We start from the raw sequence: 19,293 nt of genomic DNA on the forward strand, positions 1-19,293 counted from the left end.
TTGGCAACACTGCTGTGCTGCATCCGAGTGTTAAAGAGAGATTGTTCTGTTCTGTGTGAGACTGGTAAGCCTCAGCCTGCCATTTCTCACAGTGTACTGTGTTCAGTTCTACATCTACTGAATTAATAATTTTATTAATTTAATCATTTTTTAATTATTTTTTTTTCAGTGCTTTTGTCTGTCATCAACTGTGTAGTGCTGTTCAGTTGACAGTGCACCCAGTGCCTCACTGGAACTGGGGTGCCCTTACCCTGGGCTGGCACTAGTGCCTACTGCCTGTCCTGCTTAAATAAATTAAATAGAATTTATAAATAATTTAATAGAATATATTATTAATTGAATACATTATAAAATTATATATATATTTGTCAGTTATATATACTATAGTTAGTAATAATAGTATACTAGTGTAGAGTGTACTGTAGACATTCAAGACATCTACTAGTGTCTAATCTAAAATCATTCAGTTATATCAATAATTCTATAATTCTTAATAGCTAATTAGCTATAAATAAAATTAATAATTAAAATATTCGCCTCCTGTCTTTATTAAAATTCCAATTATTCGAACATCAAGACTAGAATAATTGTATAATTACTACTACCTTATAGTTCTGCTAATCTTATTAGTACTGGTGCTGCAGCTCTTTAGGTTGTGCTTTGTTTTAGCAACAGCAAGAGACCAAGTCAATTTTTCTTAATTAATAATATTTCATTTTATTTCATTTGTTTTGCTCACCTCAGTCCATCAGTGAAGTGCACTTGTTGGGCTAGTGAGTGCAGCCGCATAAGTGCTGTGTTCTTTTTTGATCAGCAAGCAGTGACGTTAACTGTTTTGCAAAGATTTTCTCATTTATTTTACATTTTATTTTAATTTTATTAAAAGTACCCTTAGTGTTTTGCTCACCTCAGTCCATCGGTGAAGTGAACTTGTTGGGATAGTGAGTGCAGCCGCATAAGTGCTGTGTGTTTTTGTTCAGCAAGCAGTGAAGCTAACTGTTTTGCTGTGACATTTTATTTTATTTCTAATTTCTTTTCAAGAAAGATTGACTGTGTGATGACAACAACTGTACTAAGCAAAGCTTCAAGCTTCTAGCTGTAGTACTAAAATAATTCTAAACTTTAATCTTAATCTATAATATATTATATAACATAATATAATAAAAATTCTAATTCATAATCTATAATATAAGTAATTCTAAATTCTAATTCATAATCTATATTCTTCTATCTATAATCCATAATATAAGAAATTCTTCTAATATTAATTATTATATAACATAATATAATAAATTCTAATTCATAATCTATAATATATATAAGTAATTCTTTCTAATTCATAATCTATATTCTATCTATAATCCATAATATAAGTAATTCTAATCTATTAATAATATAATATTATATATAATTTAACCTCACTTTAGCTTAGTGGGCTTGAGAGCGTCTGCCTAGAGTTAGACTAGAATACTAAGAAATATAGCTTTAGGTTTAGCATAGTAGTAGGATAGGCTCTTAGGCCCGTGAAAATTCAAAGTCTTTAATTTTTTTATCCCCCTTTTTTTTTTTTTAAGTTTTTTTAAACACTACACTACACACACAACACAAAATTTGAAATGGATCCTCCTTTTGGGACTAAGGAGGGACAAGCTCCATTTACCACCACCAGTTCTAAAATGCAGCCTTTGCGTCAGTCTAGTCGGCCAAGTAGGCCAAGGTCTCGCTTATCATTTGGGGAAGCATTGCTTGAAGGATCATCAAGTAAAGGAAAGGCACCAAAAGCAGGCAGTAGTAGTGCGGCTAGGCCCACAAGCTCTGTTTTTTTACAGAAAGCCTAAAGCACCAGAAGCACGTTCAAAGTTAAAGGGTAGCACAACTAGTACTTCTACTAGCCCAGTGAGTAAAAAGAAGTGCCTTTTGCCCCAAGCAGCATCTTCCCCATCCACGAGCAGCATGCAAGGTACGAAGCAGAGACAAATTAGCAGCAAGACTCAGAGGAGTCCCAAACCAAAGCGATCTCATTCCTTTGTAGGGAAAACCCAAGCAGCATCTTCCCCATCCACAAGCAGCATGCAAGGTACCAAGCAGAGCCAAATTAGCAGCAAGACTCAGGGGTTTTCCCAAACCAAAGCGATCTCATTCCTTCGTAGGGAAACCCACCACCACCACCACCTCTACCGCCTCTACCACCACTAGTGCTGCGCCTACTGTTCCCACCGGTACCGCTATGCCATGTCCTCCTAGTACCTCTAGCAAGCCACCAAGTCCTTACAATATTTTTGTAAAGACAGTTAGAGAGAGGGCTACACATAGTGGAACTCCACCTAGCGAGGTAGCAGAGGAGCCTGAGACTGAGAGGCCAAGTGCAGAGTCTGTTCTTCCTGCTCGCACTACTACTAGTCACGAGTCTCACGACGATATCAGTCTTAGCTCCAGCCTAGCAGGAATACCATTCAATCTGGCTAATGAAGAACTAGACTATGAGCCAGAGGAAGTAGAAGAGATGAGTGGTCAGGAATCAGATTCCTCAGGGAGCAGTGTCCAAATGACTAGTGCACAATTTTCCCCTGAGCCTCCACCTTCTCCGCTACGATCATCATCACCACCAACAGCAGCAGCAAAACCTAGCAAATCTAGAGTTAAAGCAATTAGCAGTCCCACTATGGCCAGTACTGTTACCACCAGTCCCACCACCACTAGTTCTGCCTCTGTTCATCGACCCCGAGCAGTAGAAGCAGCACCCAAGGCACACTCCAAGGCTATGCGCACCCAAATTTGGGAGCACTTTGAAAATGTTGAAGAAGGGCACTATGGAAAGTGCAAACATTGTGGGAAGCTAATAAGCAGAGGGAAAGTGTCTGGCCATTTTACCAGTGCTAGCATGAAGCATCACCTCAGCACTCAACACAACGCTGTGCCATTGGGGAAAGATGCAGAAGTAAAACTTAGTGCAGGCAGCATAGCTGGTGGCGGTGGAAAAACCCCAACAGCTGCTTCTGAGCCAATAGCAGCAGCAGCAGCTAGTGCTGGCAGCCAGAGACCAAGGCAGGTTCGAGCACTGCATGTCCAGCCCACCCTGGAACAATTTGTGGCATTCCACTCCAAGAGAACAATGCCCAAACAGCAGGCCAATAAAGTAACGCGACTTATTGGTCAGTTCATTGCTGTTGGAGAGGCATCCTTCTCTATGATTGAAGGGGAGCCTTTCAAACAATTGATGGCGGCTGTGGCTCCACAATATACAGTTCCGTCACGTTCCACTTTCAGCAGGAACATTGTCCCCTCATTGTATCGGTCCTGTGTTTCAGCAGTGAAAGAGGAGCTTTCCAAGGCTGCTGGTCAGTCTGTTCATTTCACAACAGATTTGTGGAGTGCACCTAGTGGGCAGCATGCCTTTCTTTCTTTGACAGCACACTGGTGACAGCCCGGTGTGCCCAAGGAAGCTGCTGCAGCAGGCTACCGATCATTCCTCCTCCATGCAGAAGTGATGGATGAAAAGCACACTTACCAAAATATTCTGCATGCGATGAGGAAAATGTTTAGCCTTTGGGTGGGTGCAGAGGCAGGCACCAATGATGAAGTTGGTTTTGTGGTAACTGACGGAGGTGCCAATATGGTGAAAGCGCTGCGAGATGGTCATATTGTTGGTGTGTGCTCTGCAGCCCACATCATCCATCTTGTAGTGAAGGCAGCAATGTCAGAAGGAACTAATGTAGCAGCAGTAGTTCTGTCCCGCTGCAGAAAGATCGCTGGGCACTTTCACCATAGTGTTAAGGCTAGCCAACTTTTGAGGGAAGAGCAAGAGAGGTCAGGTCTTCCCGTACACTGCCTACGTCAGGATGTCAGTACACGGTGGAACTCCACGTTAAACATGCTGGAGAGGATTTTGGAGCAGCAGAGGGCAATCCATAATCTTGCCTCAGAGCATAATATTAGGATTACATCTCCATTTAATAGGGAGGATTGGACAGTGATCGCCCAGCTAGTGGCAGTCCCTAAACCATTCAGGGATGCCACTGAAAATTTAAGCTCAAACACTGCCAGTCTGGCCCAGGTAATCCCATTGTTCTCCCATCTAGGCAGCAAGATGGATGTGTTCCTTGAAAACCGTGAGGCTGTTCAAGGTGGCACTCTACATCCTGACGTAGCAGCCAAAGTCAGGAAGCTGAAGGATCTGCTAAAAGTACACCTTCGCAAACGCATGGAAGAGAGTCCCGAAATGATGCTAGCGTGCCTTTGCGATCCAAGAATTAAGGGAAAGCTAGCTTTGAAATTCAATGTTCTCAGTAGCTACCGGGAGCAATTGGTCAACAAGGTGCATGACTGGCAGCGTAAAATGGGAATGCTGTCCGAGGAGGGAGAGGTGCAGGAGGAGGAAGAGATGATGTGGTCTGCTACTCCTAGCAGCAGCATCAGCAGCAGTGCCACAAGCATCACAACAACATAGCTGAGTGGAGCAGCTGCGTTTTGGGAAGAGGCACTTGGGAGTATAGTTGGACAATCTGACAGAGCTAGCAGCAGAAAGTAGAGTAGTGCTGCTGAAATGGTCAAACTTTACCTCTGTGAAGTTCCTTCTGCACCTAATGTTGATCCTCTTAGCTACTGGGATGAAAAGAAGAGTGGGTGGCCTGCACTCTCATAGGTTGCGCAGCAGCTTCTATCATGTCCGCCAACCACTGTTCAAAGTGAGCGCGTGTTTTCTATGACTGGAAACATACTGAGTCCACAGCGCTCACGCATGGCACCTCATCTGATGGAGCAGATTGCCTTTCTTAAATTCAATCTGCCCAAGTTGGGTTACCCAGCTCTTAGCTTGGAAAGTTAATTTGTTCAAGGTAATTTCTCCCCCTGGTTGCACGTGTTTGTGGTGTGGCAACGTCTGCTGGTGGTGGTGCCAGCGTCTCTTCTCTGCCAGTTCGCTTCCTGGCTAGTGTCATGCCTCAAATGTCCAAAATGTTCAAGGTAGTTTCTCCCCCTGGCTGCGTCTGTTTGCGGTGTGGCAACGCCTGCTACCTCCGCCGGTGTACTAGCCAGCTTACGCTAGGGCCTTGTGTCTGAGCTCTGGAAGTCCGCTGCCAAACGTCTAGGACTGACAGTTGTTTGGATTCTTTGCCCTGGGGTGAAACAGGTGAGTGGGTCGCAAATTGCCCACTCATTCGCCTTTTTCCATTTTTCAATGCTGCTGGTGGTGGTGGTGGTGCCAGCGTCTCTTTTCTGCCAGTTCGCTTCCTGGCTAGAGTCAATCTTAAAAATAACCGTACATTAATCCTAAATATTTTTTAGTTCTTGTCCAACATTTTTCCATTCGCATACCTGCCAACACACCCAACATTTTTGTGGACAGTCCTTCTTTTTTCCAGTCCTGTCCAGTAAAAGGTGGGTTGTTGCAAAGTATGCCATTATAAATAGGTAGCAAATGTTAGGCATGTATTACAAGTGGTCCAAAATCAATTTAAAAATGTAAAATAATCCCTATTCTTTTATTAAACATCTATGGATGTGTGACTGTGTATGATAAAAACAAAGGAGGCCAAGTTCCTTGGAGCATTTGTCTAGGTCATTCTGTGTACAGTACACCTTTGTACGTGTGTGCAACTCTATTGGTCGTTTCGGCAGGGGGCTCGCCTGCCATCAACGAATGAGGTGCATTCTGCAGTTCTGCAATTCAATTGTTGATGCCAGACCAGCCCCCTTCCGGCGACCTATAGAGTCGTACACACGTACCTTCACGGCGTGAACGCATCTGCTGCTGTTGCTGCTGCTCCGATGTGTTCTTAACCCCGTATTAACCCCTGATACGCAGCCGGGAGAAAACGAAGATGAAACGAGCACAAAGAATGTCCACGAATATTCGCCCGAAAAGAAGACAGGAACGGGCGAATATTCGCGGAATACGAAGGTTTTTTTTTCTCCGAAGACGAGTACGTAGACTAACACGAAGAGCCCCCTGGTGCCCAAGTCTAGTTCTTACCATTCTAAAATGGCTTGGTTGGATTGTTTCAACATTTATATGTTCTGTGGAGTAGAAATCTATCAAAGAGACTCGGGGATGTCTTAACTTGTACTTAATATAGGGCCACATTGCTAGCAACCAAACTTCTCTTGGAAGTGAAAAAATAATGCTTACTCTGTATTCAGTAAGCAGCTCTGGAGTTAATTCACTAAAGACAGAGTTGGCAGGAAAGGAGGGTTTGCAAGACAGCTGAAGTTTCAACTCCCTCACTTCACTTTTTAGTATAAATGTGTAAGCAAGGTAGGGTGATCTAGTCCTGTATAGTGAATAGTTACATGGGTGAGGATACTGAATTAATTATATATATATATTTTCATAGCAGTCAAGCTCTTGCAAGACAAGCTCACTGCACAGCAACAAATTAACAGATATAGGAAAGGCTGAACTTGATGGACGCATGTCTTTTTTCAGCCTATGTAACTATGTAATTATACTTCTATTAGACTGAAAACCGTAAAGCACAAAGAGCATCTGTTAATAACTAAAAGAAGTGTGCATTTGGATTTGTTCAAGGTTGTTTTTTTAGGAAAATTGCCTATTTGGTGTGCTCCAATGAAACAAATTAAACAAATTAAAGCAAATGGCAAAATCACCAAAATTTGGTGACGTTTTGTTCATTTGTTTGCCTTCTAGAAATGAGTCATCTCTCCCTCTTACATATTTCCTGGGACTATTGAACTTTTTGCAGGAGTCAGGCAGGCTTTAACAAGCTATGATTACATTGTTTTGCAGAATTCCCAGAAAATTTGGTCGTGGTTGAAAGTGTGTATACTCGGGGTCCAATAAATCTAACAGGTGCTGCTTATTAAGTATTAACTATCAAAGACAGAGTGCAAACAATTACATACAGCAAAAGATGGCTATGGGTAGCCATTGCAATGACAGAAATATCTATACTGAAAAAAACGCTATCTCAGATCACTCTAAAACTAAACTTATTAATAATATCTTTAAATATCTTAATTAAAACACCAACTTATAATAGAGAAGTCTAAATATGAGTAAATGAAACAAATCCCAAGGGTTTGTTCTGTGGACCTCAAGTTAATTCTGCTGGGGGATTTTAATTAATTAATTAAAATAAAAACGTTTGTGATCTCTAAATCCTATTCTGAAATGTTTTTAAAATTGTTACATAGGGCCTACCTTCCCCCAAAGCTATGGAAACTGGTGCACATGGCGGCTGATTCCCACTGCCCGAAATGTCTCCATCCTGACGCAGACTTAATGCACTGCCTCTGGTTCTGTCCCCAAATTCAGGTTTTCTGGGCTTCCATTCATGATTTTGTCACTACATCGTTGAAACTGCCTCTTACTATGACCCCCGAATGGGCTTTATTTGGCATTTTTTCCTCCACCGATACTTGTCGACTTCCAGCGAGAGATAGATCCCTACTGGTGGATCACATCCACCCACTTTAGCCATGTCCCTGTCACGACTTAATTATATTTTCCAAATGGATTGGACCGAATCTTCCCTACATAGAGAAACCAAAGCGCGTGGCTTCTTTACAAAATGGTCGGCGTATATTCCCACACTGGCTCCCTCCACTAGGGCCTCACTCCTTTCCATGTTCCAATACACTGGATGGTTTTCTCGGCAAATCCTACTGGGCAGACACCCCCTGCCGGGTTTAGGTTGATTTTATTTTATTCTCATTTTATTTTATTATTATTGTAAGGTTTTACTTATGTATCTTGAATTATATACTTTGGTACACGATGTATCGTTTGTTGTCCTGGCTGTGTGCTGTGTCGGGCGTCCCTTCCGCTTCGTTCTCCTCGTCATACTCTTACTTTGTCTTATTTACCATTGTACCACTGAAGACTGCTTTAAAATCATTTTGTAATTTTTATTCTTTTTGATCTTTGTATACGTATGTTTGTATACTTCAACTGTATACCTCCTGTTTGCGTCAAAAATAAAAGTTTAAAAATGGGGGGAAAAAAAAGAAAAAAAAAAAAAAAAACGTTTGTGAACTAAAACTCCATGACTTAATGAATGAGTCATTGGAAGCTCAACCATAACCCTCAAAAGCAGGGGCACTAGACGTGTAAAAAGTGTGAAATATGTTGTCCCTAGATTCGTGTTTATTCGTAATAATCATGGCATTAAACTCAATCTTTTGTGTGTCTACCTTGCATTCTGTTATGTTTGAGATTTACATGGATGGTGTGTGTAGACTACATGTATGCACAACCACATAGTTGATACATTTCCTAATTTGGGATTGTGGTTTAAAAAAAAATAGATTTTGTTAAATTTTTAATTATTTGATTTATTGTATATATTGGGAAATGCTGGAGAAAATCTGCAATTCCAAGATGGAACTTGATTACCGTATGTTATTTGTCAATACCTGCTACACAAAAACTAATATATTGTGTTAGCTTCTCTGTGGGTACGTTTTAAAATTACAGGTGTTTCAAAATAAGGCAAGGACCTTTCATTACTGTCAATAACAAAAACAACCGTTATACATTGCCATATTTCTGGAAAAGCAAAGAAAAAAAGCTGCTGTGACCTCAGGTAGTATGAAAATGACAGGCCTCAAGCACCTTGTAATTTATCGTTACAGAGGCACTTTGACCTTGTTCAGGATTCAAAGTGTGAAGGCAAAGAGTTGTCTTGTAGAAATTAGGAGCATGAAGGGTAAGGGTTGTTAAGTTGATATGAGAAACAGGGCCTAAACCACTAACGATGTCGAATAAGACATGTTTTAACACAATGTATTGTTGTGTTATTCAATAGAGTGGTTGCAATAAGGCAATAGATATGTGGCAATACACGAACAGAAGTGTAGCAGTAAAGGGAGTAAACATTTTTTATACAAGCTCCATTTGTTTTCTGTGGTGGCTTAATAGGCTATGTGAATTTCATAGATGAACCGCCACATTTGAGATAAAACTATTATTCAGTGAACTTAAGTGAACCATTTATCCCTTTATAAAGAATTAAGATTTGTGTTTTACAGCTGTGACATTTAATCACAGAAACAACCTTAACATCCCATTCAAATTTCCCCGTTTTTCAATAACACCACAGGGAAAACTGCATGAACTTGTAACATGCTTGTAGCACATTTTTGGCGAATTGCATATCGGTTTTAGCATTAAACATTACTTCCAATAATTTCATCTGCAAGTCTATAAAGCAATTATCGCAAATGTCTTGAAGAGAATCATGAAACATAGCAGAGCTCACACACGGTGTGATAAAAAACATGAAAAAAATATGGAAATTGTTAAGTTTTCTTTTGAGGGAACTAGGGAATTGTGTTATTAACCCCTTAAGGACCGGGCTCATTTTTCGTTTTGTACCCTGTGGGACCGAGGCTGTTTTGACACTTTTGTGGTGCTTGTGTTCAGCTGTAATTTTCTCCTCACCCATTTAGTGTACCCACATAAGTTATATATTGTTTTTTTCAGGACAAGATGGGCTTTCTTCACATACCATTATTTTGATCGTATCATCTTATTTACTATAAAAATTTTTTAAAAAACATGGTGAAAAATTGAAAAAAACACATTTTATGACTTTTATTTGAAAAATCTTTTACTCACCTAAAAAAGCAAGTAAAAAAACTAGCTAAATAGATTCTCCTGAGTTTAGAAATACCCAATGTTTTTATGTTTTTTTGCTGTTTTTTGTAATTTATAGGGCAATAAGTACAAGCAGCGTTTTATGATCTCCAAATCTTTTTTAACAAATCTGGTCAGTCTGCCTCCATCTCCTCTTTGGAATATCTTTGAAGCAGGTTAACTCAATTTAACCCATTCAAACCATATATTTTTGAAAACTACACCCCAGGGTATTCCAAATGCTGTTATTTTAACCCTTTCCATGCACCAATTATAGAACTACACTTTGTCAAACTTTGTAATAGTAATTTTTTTTTATTTTTTTTTCACACAAATTGTACTTTAGTTATAGATATACAGGTTCTGGTATATGTCACTGTCAAACAACACCCCAATGTGTGTTCAGGAACATCTCCTGAGTGTAGTGATACCCGACATGCATGGGTTTGTCGGGTTGTTTGAGATTTAAAATGCCATATTTGGGAAGTGCGCTTTTTTTCTCCATTTTGGTCAGTCTGTACCTATGCCCTATCTTTGAGCTCGGCCACTCCAATTTACCCCATCAGCCATTTTTTTTATATATTAGACACCCCTTGGGTATTTGAAGTGCTTTTATTTTAACTCTTTGTTGAGATTTTTGAGAAATTTTAGCACTTGCTCAAAATGATAAACTTTATTTTTTTATTATTTTATTTTTTTAATACTTTTTTTATATTTTTTTTACACATTTTGCTGGTACTGGATGGTTCATCAAGTGACATCACTGCATAATTATTTTTAAATGTTAGCACATTTTTTTTAATTTTTTTTTTCCATTTTTTATTTTTTTTATTTTTATTTTTGAATATTTTACTAATCACATAGTGATTAGAAAGCTGGGTTCCATTGACTTGCTTGGTTGAATGCAGTACCTGTATTCAACCTGCAAGTGGAGCCAGAGTTCTCTAGAGGGTCTGGAGACCGTCTAGCGAACTCTTTCTTCTTTATTGTTTTTTTTCCCGGGCCGCCGCCATCTTGCTGATGGCGAAGATCACCGGCAGCTGCGGCTGTGACCGCTCTCCGGAGCAGTCACAGCCCATCCAAAGGTAAGTGTTTGGTGTCGCTGGATGCCTCCTGCTCGAGGCATTCCAGCGACACCATTTATTTTTAGGAGGCAATCGTTGATCACCTCCTAAACGCTTTTAAAACGGGCGTCCGCCCGGGGGAGGGGCCAGACATGGCCCCCGATGCCGATCTCGGCGTTACTGAATGCCTCGACATCGAGGCATTACAGTAATGCCGTTTAAGCGAAGAAAGTGATCGTTGATCACTTTCTAAGCTTATTTAATTTTTTGACGGTTCAGGACCGTCAAAGGTCATTTAGTGACTTTCTTGTCATGACGGTCCTGAACCAGCAAAGGTCGCGAAGGGGTTAAAATATCAATCAGATGGATTAATGCTTTATCTACAGCATACCATCTAAAAGACTTATGAATGTGTTATGTGCTTAAGATTACAACTGATCCAACAACAGATACATCCAAACACATATCAATGAAATCACAATATGTATTCGGATATATCTCCTGAAGGCTAATGTGTTTTCTAGCTACAATAACTACACTTATCCAGGTGAATGGGTATATGGATACACTTATGAAATATGCACCGATAAACCCACCCACTGGCTTATTAAATTAAACAATCCCTGTTCTATCTCTTCTAACTTTTAAGGTTTGAACTGAAAACTTTCGCTTCTTCCAGAATGCAACAGAATATTTTGGAAACAACAACAGGATATCAAAAGAATCCACAATGCGACTATGATATAACAATACAAACTTTTACTAGAACGTTCCAAATCTAAAACAATACAAATAACAGTACAATAACAATAATCCCCACATTAATTGACACACTTACAACAAATACATATATATAAGTTCCTATTTACAATATTCAAACATGCATGTTCATAGTTACCTTCCCTGAGAGCTCCAGGTTAGTGATGTTCCTTTGTCTCTTTACTTTCTCTCCTCCTCTCCTCTCTTACTTTGACTACCTGTCCCTTGATATACTAGAGGGTCCCAATTGAGTCTACTGGGGAGATCCCTGATTGGACCCTGTGGTTGCCGTAGTTACCCTTTGAAGTTATTCCCTTTGGCCAACACCACACCCTGGGGTCTTTACAATCATGGGGCAGTAAAACCCAAAGATCTCCTGACCTGATTATTGACATGTCAGGTATTTTTACAATCTATTTCATGCGAAAACCTGTCTTTCTTCCACACACCCTTCATCACGCATATCAGTGTTATCTAAACTAAAACAAAAGGTTTCCCAAATATTTATCATTCCCGGCCACCTCCCATGCATCTTGATTTAAGTAGTATTAACAGAAACCATGATATATATATATATATATATATATATATATATATATATATATATACACACACATACACATACATACTTACATATGCATATCTACACACATGTACATCCATACACCCGCATACACGTGTCCATATACATATATATCCACACACCTGGTTATAGTGTAACAGAAATTAAGAATGCATAGTTCTATAATAGTACGTTTAAAGTCAAAACATAACCAGGAATACATTCACAAATTGATCCACTGTGCATTCAAGCACATTTAAAACAAAATTCAATTAATACATCTTCGTCTGCATTGAAAGATTGTATCCAAAGACTTGTGATTATGGAATATTGTTTACCCTTAGACGAGGGATTCAGGGCACGAATCAGAGAAAAAATTGATACTGTGGGCAGAAGTTCATTGTTTCCCTCTCTTCTACTTATATATTTTTGAAGTAAGTATTTTGAAATATATGCAGGGGAGAGTAATGGACTAGAACCTCACAAGCCCCAATAGAATTTATTTTCAACTTTGAAAGTTTCTTGATTTCCAACTTGCTTCTGCTTGCATCCTTTCAATATACCAACTTATGAGTGTGTTTTTTTGTGAATCGCCATTACCCAATTCATGTGAGTTTGTTGCTGCAAAGTCCCATTTCTTGCATGCACTAGAATGTAATTTACATGTTCATTGACTTTTTTTTAATGCCAAAATCTTTTTTTTTTGTTTGGAAATACGTATCATTACCAGTTAATGTATCAAACGCTGTTAAACACTTACAGAGTATGAAAATTTTGAGTAAAGATTACTCTAGAACACATATTGTTTATAATATATTCTATGACAGCAAAAAAAGGCACATGCATAGAAAAAAAAGAGGTATACATATTGTACCATTGCTCTTGTTATTTGTAGATAGACAGGCTGTTCTTAATGAGTTCAATGTTTTCTAAGTACTTAATTTCAGCAGATATAGTTGATAACTTAATTACTCGTATACCATCTCAATGTGATTTTCTTCTATGATGCGCAATGAATCCAGCACAAAATAATAAATAATATCATGGATAGCATGCCTTACAATGATACATTTCTGATTATTTGACAAATTTCTGACTGGTTAAAATATTATTATTATTATTATTTATTATCTTTTATTTATGCAGCCCCAACAGTTTACGCAGCGCTTAATACAATACATATATTCAAGGGGTACGACAAGACAAGAATTGACAGACTAAGACAAACCGATACATCTGTTCCTTCCTTTTATTAAAAAAAATATTAAAATAGATTAAATAGTTTATAGGTTAACCATAATGGTCATCGCAATCACCCTTTGCTGTTTGACAAGAGTCAAATGAGTCAATGAGTCCAGACTCTTAGGGCCAACTCTCTAAGAATCAAAGGATATCCCCGATGTGGACTTCCTCGCTTAATATGCCAAGATAGATACTGGCTACTTTTTATTTAGGAGGTCCATAAAACCCTAATTTTGCATTTAGGTTTTTTCCCATCATGCCAGAGAATCTGGGTGGGTGAAATTAGTCCATGCCCCAACTGTCCCAATTTGGGACGGGACAGTCATGATTTTGGGGCTCTATCCCGCCTATCCCTACCTCTGTCCTGCTTTTCTATGAATGACTACTTAGGCCTGGAGCCTATACCTATTACCTCTAAGCATGCACCCCAACTGTCCCGGGACAGGCAGGACAGTCCCGATTTTGGGTCTCTGTCCCGCCGCCCCGCTCTGGCACTATTGGTACCTCTCTAGGAGTGTCCTGTTCCCTCCCCAGGAGTTCCAACAAGGAGGCACTGTCTTTTTTAGAGATATAGTCTAGTTTCAGCCATAATTCAATTAATTTATTTCTGAAACCAATCGGCAGACAGTGTTTTGCTTTGAGCCAATCGGCATCCAGTCTCTGAAACTCTCATTATAGGAGAGTTGGGAAACTGGGAATCGGCAAATCAGTGTGACTACCACCCCCTCCCCTGACGAGCAGTGTGAGACAGCATGGAGGGAGCAGGTCCCTCCACACCACTGCCAGCCCAGGAGGGTTCCCAGAGACCAGATGAGCCTCCCCCCAGGCCAGAGAGGTAGGATCCTGGGAGGGGGCTAACATTAGCATTTTTTTTTTATTTAAAAAAACATTCTGCTGCTGTTGACTACTCTTCCAATGATGCTCTTCCAGGAGAACACCTGGCTGACTGAGACTCATGGGAATTGTAGTCAACAGCAGATGATGTGACAGATGTTGGTTATGGACTACAACGCCCATCATGCCTAGTCATGGTAGACACCTGGCTGGCTGAGCATCGTGGGAATAATAGTTCGCAGCTAACATCTGCAGCTTTATCTACTGTTAACTGCACTTCCCATGATGCTCAGCCAGCATCATGGAAGTAGTATGTCTGGCTGAGCCTCATGGGAATTCAATTCAATGTGTTCGTTATGAAGTGTGTTTTAAGAGGCAATGAAAGCACGACATTGTAAACTGCAATTGCTTGTATCGGGAGGTATGCAATGGTACAAATGAACTATTATTTTAGACTCTTTTGAGCAGGATCTCACTGTAGGATTCCTAGTTATCGTCCGTGCTTGGCTCAGCTAGTCTTACACTATTTTCTACTTGTCTGGCAGGAAAAAATGTATTTTCAAATTGTCATAGAATACACTGTTTTTTTCAGTTAGCATCCAGAAATGATGCCTCATAAAGACATATGTCTGGCATCAGGAAAACATGCTCTGGTTATTGTATTGTTCTTATGATTGTTATTTACTCTGTTAAATGTATTCAATAAACCTTGCGTTTGAATACTGAACTCATAAGCATTTTTAAGGGTGAGCCAATTCTATATGTTGAAACTACTTAAAGGTGTTGAGGATAGTTTAATATCAAGACATTCAATATAAGCCCTACACAATTAACTTACTTTGCTTTTTACATACAATATAGTATGCATTTGTTGCATTTTAGCTAGTAGTGAAACATTTTTTGTTTTAGAAATACGCAGAGAAAAAAATGGAAATCAGTAATGCATGTATTTGTTTTTTTATATATTCCTCTATGTTTCATCCTCTTACGAGAAAGGGCTGTTAAAAGTTTGTGTTATGACCACTGTTCATTTCGATATGAAGCCCCATTACACATAGCTAAAGAATATACTAGCTCATCATAAATAATGTATGGCTTCACGAATAATATAAACAGATATGAGCATGTTTAAAGAAACATTTTCTTTTCCAGCATTGCAGTCTTACCAGTGTTAAACAGCACTACTTCCATGTGAATTTTGGCATACGACCCGTAGGACTTCTCAACCCAGTGTCAATAGATAGAATAGGGAAGATTTTTTAGAATTAATGGGAATTTAAACTGTGTGTGGATCACTGTGCATATACACACACAATTTACATTTAATTTTCTAGGTTTACAAAACAGAAGCATGAGCCATTAGGGACTAACCTGTAAAATCCTTGTATGTGAGATGTCTGAATTATGCCATCCTCTGTATTAAGGGTAGCACAATAATTTATGCGTATATTGGTTTTTTTCTTTAAGACCTTGTATGGCTCTTTCTTTAACTCTAAAAGCCATGGGAGATGTTATTAAATAACTTGCTCCTTTCAAAGATAAAACATTTTTACTGGTTTGGCTTAAGCTTTATTTTTTCCAGGTCTTTTTTTTTTTTAATCAAAGGAAAAAAATGTTTGCTTTTCAAATTTTGCTTGTGGGGGCTGAACTGGGAGTAGATTTTGGGCTCAGTTACATTAACATGTTGTTGTTTGTTCCACACGTTTTGACAGCTTCTTTTGATGTATTCTCCAGGCAGAAGCTGTTATTGATTGCTTCTCATTTTCTCAGCTGATAGCCCCCATCAGACAGTCAGACTCCAAGCTAATTAGCAGAGCTTTGTTCCGGAATGCCACTGTCTTCCAAAAAACACTCCAGAAATGATTTTGCAAGAGAACTTCAAATATAAACACATAAGTGGCCATGATAATAATAAAGAAATTATTAAATATTTATGGCAAGCTAGATATAGCTTATAGATAAACATATACAGCGGTATGGGTAAAGCAGACATGATTTGATTTGGGCATATGGTATTTAAAAATGTAGGTCCAGCCTTATAAAAAAAAATGATTGTTATTATAACCAAGATTGTAGAGAAGTTTGATTAATTGTCTTAAAAGTCAGACAGACTTAATTATGAGAGCTTGAGTGGTATCGTGTTTTGGCAATTAGATTTAATTTCTTCCTTGGCATACAACAGGCCGGAGGAGAATACAAATGTATATTGCAATGATTTATTTAATAATTATAATTGGGCATATCACTGTACTAAATAGAAAATAATAAATATTGGATTTGTCAATTTCTGTTACATTTGTATTCTATGTATAAATTATTATGCTGAACATTTTTAGTACACAGTACAGGTAATACAGGCATATTTGAAAACATGATCTTGATGCAGAAGCACTTTTGAGGGCTGTGTTGAGGAGCGCAGGTTTTACAGACTAAAACAAAGCAAGATATGTTGAAACGCAAAAATGATACATGCTTTTTATCTCTAATCACATATTTTAGTCTTGCTGAAGACATCTATCCTGAAGATGTAGTCCTCTTAATAGGAAGCTACCAACTTACTTGTGCAGACTTTTCCGGTTGTGACCTGTGCATAACACATTTTTCCATGACAAGACAGGAGGCAACGCAATCATTGTTAGGGAAGGCTCGCCTGAAACACTGTGAAACTAAGGCATAACTTGTACATTCTACATCTTATTTTTGCGTTATTAATTATTATTACGTTATTAATTATTATTACATCATCCAGCAAGTTCATGTGGGTCAAGCTATACAGGATAAAGACCCAAATCCTAATATATTATTAGCTCAATTGGCTAAATCTACAAATTTTAATTTAGAATTTTCATGGTTATTTACAATATAACTCTCATGTTTGATAACATGGTCTATTAACACACTAAAAATATACAAGAAGGGGAGCTCAACTCAACAAACATAAAGGCTTTCACATTCCGATTCCCAGGTTGCTGCTGAAATAATGATTAATGTACACAAAACACAGCCACTCATCTATATAAATATGCACAACAAAAAGGGGAGCGTACAACCCTTTTTGTATATTTTTTTGTTGTGCATATATGCAGGTTTTGACCAAACCTTAGGGTTGAGCACCCTACCTGCCACACAGGTGCCTTATTTAAATTACTTAGAGTCTCAGTGCGTTAAAATGCACTAATTCAGCTAATTGGTAAGCAATTTAGCCATGTAAAATTAGATGGGAGCCACTGAAATTGGGCTACTTTAAAGTAATGGCAGGCTAAGCAATATATGGCCAGATAATGTGATGGAATCCTCAATATGTTTGCCTTAGGGGTTTTTCGCTGGGTTTGCACTAATTTCTTGCTCTGGTAACACACAAAAACATTGTTTTACATAATGTAAAATGTAACAATGTTATTTTCTTTTTATCTGAAATATGCATAAAAAATGTAAATGAGCTATATAAATCAAAATTGGTGTTAGTGTCTACTGAAAATATCTAACAAAATACTGTTTCAAGCTATTTTTATGCTGCACAGAATGAAAATGTCTAAAAAGTGCCCCAATGAGATAAAAGAAACATGTATAGTGGAGTCAAAAATCATTAACTTGCAGCAGGAAAGAGAACTGTGGTTTCAGTTATTATCGGCATAGATATTCTGCAATTATTTTAAATGTGTATAGAAAAATATTATCACTGAACCTAATGTTTGTAAAAGTATTGAAGGAATCTGCAAATTAAACACTATTCGGAAACACAACAGAACTCTCTTGATTTTTGAAGACATTGCTATGTACATATTAATGCCACATTAATGTGTCTTGTAGCAGCTTTGTGTGAGAAAGCCTTTGACTTAGGGTGACCACATGTCCCGGAGAGAGAGGGCCACCAAGCGGTCACTCATGAAGTTTTCAGCAACCGATCAGTGTCCTTCAGTACCCCCCCAGAGGCCTCTAGCTCGGATGCGGTGCAGGAATGTCATGCTGAGTGCCCGAATATGAGGCAATATTCCGGCACTCAGCAGTGAAGCAGCACGCACCGCGGAAGAGCAGGGAGACAGAGGCCTTGCGCTCCCACCACAGCACGTATGGAAAGTAAGTGAACTACAATGGGGTAGAAGGGTAGATAATAGGGATGGAGGGAGAGGGGGTAGATAATGAGAGGGGGATTATGAAAAGGGAGAGAGAGGGGGGTAGATAGTGAGAAAGGGGGGAGATAGTAAGAAAGGGGGTAGTAAGAATATTAGTGTGTGGATAAATTGTGTGAATGAGGGAGAGAATGAATGCATTAATGTGAGGATGAATTGTCTGAATGAGGGAGAGAATACATGATTATGTGAATGAAAGTGTGAATTAGTAAGTGACTGTAAAAGTGTTTGTGTGTATAAAAGATGTATAATTGATTTGTGGAAAGGCAAAAATGGCACAAGCAGGGTGCTTGAGCCTTGGGGACTAAGATGGCACAGACAGGGTGTTCATGGGACAAAGATGGCATAGGACGAACTGTTTGGGGACAAAGTTGACTGATGCTGGGCTGTTTGGGGACAAAGATGGCAAGGGTTATCTGGGCGCTGATCAGGTTCTATGTGGGCAGTGTGGATGCCATGGCTGGCTTTGGGGGTGTACAACCTGTGATCTATGCCTTTAATTTAGGGGGTTTTATCTATACTTTTATTGCTGAGTTCTGCGGTGCTGTTTCCATGTGTTTTGTTTTTTTTATCTATATCCTCAGTGCTGAGTTTACATGTGATTTCCAGTTGATCTGTACCTGCAATGGTGGGCTTGTGTGTTCTGTTGATATATACCTGGAATGCTATGTTCCATACATTATTATTTTATACCTGCAAATACAGGATTTGTTTGTCTGATTCTATGCCATCAGTGCTGAGTTCACATGTGAATTTCAATTGATCAATACATGCAAAGCTGGGTTTGTGTTTTAATGTGTTGATCTATCCCTGCTATGCAATGTTTCCATTCATTATTTATGTATGTAGTTATGTAGATTTGGATGTCTTATTCAGTTAATTTAAACATGCAAGTGCTGTTTTATGAGTTGTTTATTTGATCTATAACTATTTTGTGAGGCAGGAGCAGAGGGAGTGATTGCATGCTAGGGAGCGTGGAGTGGAGCCCAAGGAAATGCTTGTGTAGGGTCCAATTTTTTTCAATATAAAATGTATTGACAGCAGGGTCTAATATTTATATATATATTTACAGCAGGGGCTAATATTAATAAATATCGGCAGCAGGGT

The sequence above is a fragment of the Sceloporus occidentalis genome, unplaced genomic scaffold (genome assembly GCF_023333645.1).
Source record: "Sceloporus occidentalis isolate IW3139 unplaced genomic scaffold, rSceOcc1.0.p SCAF_34, whole genome shotgun sequence".
Taxonomy (NCBI): Eukaryota; Metazoa; Chordata; class Lepidosauria; order Squamata; family Phrynosomatidae; genus Sceloporus; species Sceloporus occidentalis.